The 8464-nt window shown below is 39.7% G+C and overlaps 1 protein-coding gene across 3 annotated transcripts in view; it reads right to left on the minus strand.

The window, feature by feature from the left end:
- G2e3 (G2/M-phase specific E3 ubiquitin protein ligase) overlaps window positions 1-7794 on the minus strand; it is an 80132-nt gene extending 72338 nt beyond the window's left edge. Inside the window, exons 1-3 of one of the 3 annotated variants that reach the window (XM_023721808.1) lie at window positions 7629-7794; window positions 7324-7407; window positions 4629-4761 (exon numbers count right to left, since the gene is read on the minus strand). The gene's annotated coding sequence lies outside the window, so the exon portion shown is untranslated. The remainder of the gene's footprint in view (window positions 1-4628; window positions 4762-7323; window positions 7408-7628) is intronic. The other 2 variants (XM_023721807.1, XM_012515994.2) reach the window with 2 other exon arrangements.
- Between the last annotated feature and the right edge of the window lie 670 nt (window positions 7795-8464).

An 8464-nucleotide genomic window follows, 5' to 3' on the forward strand; every position in this document is an offset into this window, starting at 1 on the left:
GCAAAGATGTAAATCAATGTAACATACTCATTGACAGATTAAAGAAAAAGGATTGCATGCTCCTCTCTATTCTTCTGGTGGCACTGTAGGCAATTTACAAAATTTAATATTCCTTCATGATAAAAACACTCAAAGATTTAGGAATAGAGCATGGTAAAGGGTATGAATGAGAGAAAAAAAAAACCACCCATCAGTAACAGTACACTTACTGGTGAAGGATTAAAAGCTTTCAACTTAAGAACTGGAACAAAACAAAGATGACTGTTACCGCTTCCTGGTTAGTGAAGGCAAGGAAACAAATAAAATACATGTAAATTTAAAATAGGAAGTAATTATTTACATAAGATAGGCTCTTATGTGTACAAATATCCTAAGGAATTCACCAAAAACTGTTAAGAGCTAATTAATGAATAGAGCAAACCTACAGGATATAATATGAACACACAAAAATCAGATGTATTTCTGCAATACCAATAACTGAAAAATAGAACCATTTCATTTAAAGTAGCATAAAAACTTCCTAGGTAATACATTTAACCAAGGAGGTGCAAAAGGTATGTAAAAAAAAACTATAGTGTTGAAAGAAATTAAAGAACCCTACATAAAAGACTATTCATACTGCAAGACTTTCTATTCTTAAAATAGTAAAGCAATATATAGATCTGATGCAATTTTCATCAGGAAAAAAAAAAAAAAAAAAAAAAACTGATCCTGAAAAGCACATGGAATTATGTGGGACTCAAAAAGAAAAAGTTGAAGTATTCATACTTCCCACTTTCTTTTTCTTTTAAATGTATTTGGTTGTGACAGGGTCTCACTATGCAGCTTGGACTCGTGGTGATCCTCCTGCTCTTAGCCTCCCCAACGCTGGGATTACAGGCATGTGCCACTAGGCCCAGACTCTGTCTGGGCAGCGCAGCCAAGCCTGGGGGCGGGCTAGCATGGCAGTGGTGCTGGGGATGGAACCATGATCCTTGAGGTTGCCTAAGCCTGCCCCAACAGGAGCTGTAGTCCCCTAAGCTATTTCGCAGGCCCCCACTTTCAAAGCTTATAACAAAACTACATTTAAGGGGGCCAGGATGATGGCTTAGTAGAACAAGTGCTTGCCTGGTAAGCGCAAGGGTCTGAGTTCAATCCGTGGTTCCACCAAAAAAATAAAACAAAAAAACCACAAAACACCACATTTAAAACTATATGATACTAGCACAAAGTTAAAAAAGATCGATTTATCTATGTATATCTCCCTGGACAAGAAGCAAAGAGCCCAAAAATAGACCTCTATATTTACAATTAATTGCTTTTCACCAAGGATGCCAAAACAAAAAGAAAAAGAACAGTCTCTTTAAATGGTACTGGGACAACTGGAAAACCACATAAAAATAAATGGTAGACCCCCTACCTTACAGCATATATATTAATTCAAGGTGGATGAAAAAATTTAAACATAAAAATCCAAACTATAAAAATTTTAGAAAAAAATATTGAGGTAAGTCTTTCCAACCTTTGACTTGGCAAGTCTCTGTGATGACATCAAAAGGATTAAGTAACATATGAAATTGTATTTCATTAAATCTAAAATGTACGTACACTGAAAGACATTATCAAGGAAATGGAAAGGAAAGTACATGGAATTGGAGAAAATAGCTGGAAATCATGTATCGAATAAGAGTTTAGTATTTAGGATATTATTAGAAAACTTAAAATTCAACAAGAAAAGGACAGGTAGCCCAATTCAAAAATGGACAAAATGGCTAAATAAACATTTCTCCAAAGTGTTCAAATAGCAGATGAAAACAAACTCATCATTATAGGGCTATGCAAAATTAAAACCACAATACACCATTCCACGCCTCTAGGGCAGCTATAATCAGAAAAAGACTAAGAAAGAAACAGAAACCAGGTTAAGTGGTCTGCCCCATAATCCTAGCATGATGGGGTGGGAGACCCTGAGGCAGGAGGATTGCTAATAGGCCAGCTTGTATTAAATATTAAGACCCTGTCCCAAAAAAAGAAAATAAAGATTAAAAAAAAAGGAAAATAGCAAATATTGGAGAGAATATTTTAAAAAAAAGGAAACTTCATACACCATTGGTGGAAATGTGAAATGGTTCTCAACATGTAAGCACAGAACTACTCTCTATCACCTAACAATTCTACTACGTATATACGCCCAAAATAATTAAAAACAAAGACTTGTAAACAAATATTCATAAAAGTATTATTTATAAAAAAATACCTAGACTGCAAAGATAGAAACAACTCAATTGTCCATTAATTGATTAATGAATACATAGCATGTGGCATAGCACACAGTGGAATATAAAGCAATAAAAATACAATCATCCATTGGTATCTGTGAGAGGACTGGTTCCAGGCCTCCTTCTCCACAGGGGCACACAGCAAAATCTTTGAACACTGATGTCTCTGATTTAAAATAGCATAGTACTTGCACATAAAATATCTTAAACCTCTATATACTTCATCTTTAGTATATATATTATTTATAATACCCAATATAAAAACTTGTTTATGGAATGACAAGGCAAAGTCTGTGTATGTTAAACATTATTTTCCAATTTTTTAAATATCTAGTTGGTTGAATCCATGGACGGAGAACCCAGAAACACAAAAGATCAAATGCACTCATTGATATATGTTACAACATGAGTCAATCTCAAAAATATTACTCTAAGTGGAAGGAGATATTAAATGTCACACATTGTATAATCTCATTTATGTATAAAGTATCCAGAACAGGTAAATCCATTAGATAGAAAGCAGATTTTGGTTTCCATAACTAGAATTTTCTTTCTTTTTTTTAATTTATCTGTGTGTGTGTGTGTGTGTGTGTGTGTGTGTGGCCAGCTCAGCCCAAAAGGGGGCAGGACTGGCTAACATGTGGTGCTGGGGGATTGAACCGCAGTCCCTGTGCTTTGCTAAGCTTGTTCTAAGTATAAGTAGGTGCTTTAGACCACTGAGCCATCTCACCAGCCCACAGAGTTTTCTTTCATGGTGATAAAATATTTTTTGAACTACATATATATGGTTGCATATTATGAATGTACCAAATGTCATTTAATGTCATAAAATGCCTATCTTAGGTCAAATATTTACATGAAGCTAAGAGAAATGAAGACATATGTCTACTGTCCACAACTGTCCAGAGCAGTTTTACTTCTTATAAAAATGGTAAGAAAACCAAAATTGCCATTCACTGACATGTATCAATATATTTACTGAAACTTGTTGAACTGTAGGCCTAAAATAGGTGTATTATAAGCTAAATTACCAATTTTTTTTTAAAGATAAAAATATACATTTAGGGCCGGCAGATAGCTTAACAGACTAAGTGCCTGCTTAGGCAAGCACAGGGACTGGGGTTTGATCCCTGGCAGCACATGCATGCCGACTCTGCCCTCAGGCATACTGAGCCAGTCACTGAGTCTGGACTGAGTGCTGAGGAGGCTCAAAATAGAAGTTTGAGATGCACAGTGAGACCCTGTAGCAAATACAAAAAGTCCAAACACACACACACACACACACACACACACACACAATGAAGTTGTAAATTTATATTAACTTAAATGTACAAACTAGTCCTCAGGAAACCAGTACTTCTCTGCCTCCACATATTGGCTGCATATGCCTATTATTCATCTTTCTTTATGATTCCAATATTATCCCAGCCTGTAAAAAGATCTTTTCAGTTTTGCTTCCCAAATCCTACATCTCAACTTAAAAAATTCAACAAATCATGTGAATGGTCTAGACCAGCAGTTTCCAATCTTTTTGGTACCCAGTACAAATTTTATGGAACAAAATTTTTCCACTGTTAGGAGGTGGGTGGTGTTTTGGGATAATCCAAAGGAGAGTGGAACACACGTATGTACATTCCCAGGAGAATGTAATGCTTGCTACTGCTGGCCTGACAGGAGGCTGAGCTCAGCTAGTGATGGGGAACTGCTGTAAACACAGATGTACCTTTGCTAGCCTGCTGTGCAGCCCAGTTCCTCTCAGTTCATCTGCCTGAAGGTTGAGGACTACTTCACATACTCAAATATTACTTTGGCTGTGCTTGATGGGGTATTAGTATCACATGGTCTGGGGACCAATGCCATTCACTAGGTTTTAGAATGATGCCTGTCCAATATTGGGCAGGTTTTTATAAAAAGGAATACGAACAAGGTTAGATCAAAGTCTTCACTGTTCAAACAGGAAAAACAAACTTTCTTAATCCCCTCTTTGAATAAAGCCATTTTTAAAAATAATACACAACAATGTATCACTCTCATAATTTTAATACTGCACAAAGCTGAAGCCAAGTACATTTTAAAAGTTCCTGAGCTAGGCACAGTGCACACACCTCTAATCTTCGTACTTAACAGGCTAAGGCAGAGAAGGACTGGATCACCAGGAGTCCAAAGCCAAACTGAGCAGCGCAAAGAGCTCAAGGTCAGCTATACCAAGAGACTGTCTCAAAGACAAAACATGACCAAATCAAAGTTACTTCTTTTTCCATCTCCTTCCTCTCTCCTCCCCTTCCATTATGCATATGTACCAACTCTCCATGAGAAATGTATATACTACAAACATATATTAATAAAAATAAAAATTTAATTTAAAAGTACCATTAAAGGTCTGTCATCTTGATAGGTCTGCATTGGTAGTTGCTGCTCTCCAGGATCCACGCTGCGGCCCAAAGATGACAAGAAGAAGAAAGATGCCAGAAAGTTGGCCAACAAAAAGACCCAGTGAACAAATCTGAGGGCAAGGCCAAAAAGAAATGGTAAAGAAGTGGTCCAAAGGCAAAGTTTGGGACAAGCTCAACAGCCTGGTTCTGTTTGATAAAGTTACTTACAACAAACTCTGTAAAGAAGTTTCCAACTATAAACTTATAAAGTCTGCTGTGGTCTCTAAGAGACAGAAGATCAGTGGATCACTGGCCAGAGCAGCCCTTCAGAAGCCTGTTGGTAAAGGGCTTATCAAGCTGGTCTCAAAGCAGAGTTCAAGTTATTTATACCAGAAATAGCATGGGTGGAGATGCCCCGCCACTGGTGAAGATGCATAATGAACAAGTTCAACCAGGTGTACATTTTCAAAAAATAAAATTGTATTATTAAATGAAAAAAATCATTTAACAACAAATATAACAAAGGTATCTCAATTCTTCATGCTAGTGTCAAGACAATGACTGTGAGAAGTGAATAAGGAAATACAAAGCATTTAGAATAAATGAGTAACAACAAATATTTCTTTTGATTTTTCTCAATTTAGTATCTTCTGAGCTTATGATTTTAATACTTATTTTCCCATATTAGTGAAATTTATTAACAATATCACTAAAATCTGTACTTAAGTACACAGAATTGTATTCTATCATTTCAGGGGAAAAATTAGTTTCTTTTTTAACTTTTTCAGTCATTAACCCAAAACATAAAATGCTAAGTTGTTAAAGTAGCAAGTATTCAACAAACACAAAATTTCAGTTTTTACAAACTGAAATTTTAGTATTGTTTTGTACTAAACAATGCAAACAGAAAGCTGAGGATAAGAGCTCTCAATTTAGTGCTATGTTTATAACCAGATTTGCACTGCAGAAAAATCACTTAGCTCAGGCATCTAGAAACCATCTGGGTAAAATCTTGAGTGGAAATTAAAATACAGAATATATTTGTAGAATTGTATTAGTAATGATGGGACACCAGCAGGTCAGATATGAGTGCTGCAATGTTATTACCATGCTTGGAAGCAGAGTTTGGAAACAGTTGGTAAAGGGCTTTACAAAAAAAATTGAGATTTGAATTATACAGGGTAGAACATGTTCATGTCATTATTTTTTTTAACATGCAATATTTGGAAGGTAAGGCAAAAGACTTTTGAAAGGACAAATTTAAATCTGAAAATAACTATTTCAGTGATATTGCTTGAAGATCAATGATAACCTATGATACTACAATGTTACTTCACACAATAGAAGGCATTTTTATCAGCCACCGTACACCATCAATATTGTGAAAGTCTTTACTGGTTAACTTACTTAATTCCCACAATAATACAGAGACGTTCGTTAACTAACAAGTGACAGAGACAGGGCTCAAATCAAAGCAATCTGGCTCCAGTTCAATGTCCTTAACAATGTATTACTACAGTTCTAGACCAAGTCATTGTTTTTAAAACTCAGGTAGAATTTTCTAACCTTTCAATTTAATAGGCAGACTAACTGATAAGGGCAGATTAACTGATAAGACTTTATGGGATTTAAAGTATAGGAAGCAGCATTTAACAAATCTTCAACCTATTGCATACTTAACAAAATGTGAAACTCATTTATTTATACAGACAAAGCAAAACTCCAAAGAGTTCATGGAAAGAAAAGCAACAAATTATGTGGAAATTAATGCACAACAGAATCCACTCGTTGGTGGCATATGTAAAACATGCAGACTGTGTCCAATCCTCCTTAGAAGGGCCATGTCTTTGTTGCAGTTTTATGAAAACTGTATTTCAACTTCTATAAGCACTATTTAAATCTCTTCTTCCCGACAAATAACGAAATCAAGAAACAAAGAACAAAAAGATTCCTTAGCAGTGATGGGGGAGGAGGACGAGGCAGCAATCAATTAAGGAATGTTTTCATTCTCAATATTAGTAAATCCTTTAAACAAATAAATGTATACATTCACATGGTACAACACTCTGCGGTTAAAATTATAAAAGCACCTTGAAATACCTTTCCCTATAAAGCAACATAAAACGAAGCTGACATTTTAATAAAGATAAAAAACTTCTAAACACTTCAGCTTATGTTTGCCATGCATATCTCAAGTATTTGAAAAGACACGATTTTATTACAGGTTTTGAGAATTTAGTCCAATATATCAAAAATTACCTCCCCACCCAAAAAAAAAACAAACAAACAAACAAAAAAAACCCTATAAACAACAAACCCGAAGGCAAAAGCACTCCTGAATACAGTAATCCCCAAATGACTCTAAGAACCCCTTTGGCCAATGAATGAAGAGGGTGAAAAGGCAGGTCAGCGGAACTAAACATTATCCCCATTGTTTGCAAACTAAGACCCTGGCGAAGCACCGCTGTAATTATAGCCGGTTTAAATCAGCAAGAATCTCGGATTTTTGCGGTCCTCGGAAAATGTCAACCGTGAAAAGAAAAGTATCCGGGTTGAAAACACAAAGGCTACTCCGATTTCATTTAAACCTCCACCGCGCACGCGGAGGACTGTCAGTCCCCTGCGGTCCCGCTCCGGGCGCCGCCGCCCCGCGCCCTCCCCCACCGCCCTCCGCCCACCGCGGATTCTGTTACCTGCGGTGTCGCGTCCGCGACGAGATTCCACTACAGTCGAGGCTTCCGCATGCGAGCCCAAGTGGCAGAAAGAGGACACCGCGACTACGAAGAGCAAGGTCAGGGCGTGTGAACGAGGCTGCGTTTGCGGGGCCTCGTTCACGCACGACGTCGCGGAGGAGCGGGGGCCGGGAGACGCTCCCCGCGCCTTCCCACGGTCTCCACGTCGCCCCGCAGGCCTCGCCAGGCGGCCGGCCTCCCGCCCCGTTCTCCCGCCCGCCGGGCCCGCCCTCCTCCCGCAGCGCGCGGCTCCTCTCGCTCCCTACCTTTCCACCGGTAAGGCTCGCGGAGTCCCGTCTCCGGGACGAGCCTGTCACTTTGCGCTGCGCACGCACAGCGCCGCGTCCAACGGCTCGCAGGATTCAAATTCGCCCACTTCCGCCGCAACCCGGAAGGAGCGCCCGCCCCACCCCGCCCGGGCGGCGCGCGTGGGGTGGGCGCCGTGGGCCGGCGGGGCTGGGCGCGCCGCGCGCTCCGCTGCCGGGCTGGCTGCTCGGCGCCCCCTCGCTGCGGTCGCCTCCGTCGCGTCTCTGCCTGTTGCGGTCCTCGAGGGCGCGGGGCGGGGGTCGCCTCCCCTCTCCCGAGGCTCTCGAGACGCTCCACTGGCTCCCGCCGTGGACGGGAGCGCGCCGGGCGGGTGTGAGCGCCGGAGGCCCGGAGGCTTTACTCCTCCCCTCGCCCGACGGTAAACAGCGGCCGCGGCTGGAACGGAAAAAGCAAACCCGCCGCGGGTGGCTGGGGCTGTGGTTCCGGCAGTCAGAACTTGGGAAAATATTTCCCTCCCTTGCTTTTTTTTTTTTTTTTTTTTTTTTCCTATCCCTATGTTGCGGCGTGACTGGAGTTCAGACGTGTGCTCTTCCGATCCCTGAAGTTTCAGACTCCCACTCCCTGTCCTTTCTAGAAAAAAAAAATGGAATTAGTTTTTTTTTTTTTTCTTCCTATCCCTTGCTTAAGGAAAACAAAAAGCCAAGTACAGCGACCACCCCTAATTAAACCACAAATTAAAAAAATGAGGGCTCATTTTACAAAAGTAGTATATTCGTGAAATTCGAGGGCGAGCAGTTATTATTTTTAATTAAGAATGTATTTTTGATCTCAAAAG

This window comes from Octodon degus, unplaced genomic scaffold, assembly GCF_000260255.1.
Source record: "Octodon degus isolate 3935 unplaced genomic scaffold, OctDeg1.0 scaffold00086, whole genome shotgun sequence".
Taxonomy (NCBI): Eukaryota; Metazoa; Chordata; class Mammalia; order Rodentia; family Octodontidae; genus Octodon; species Octodon degus.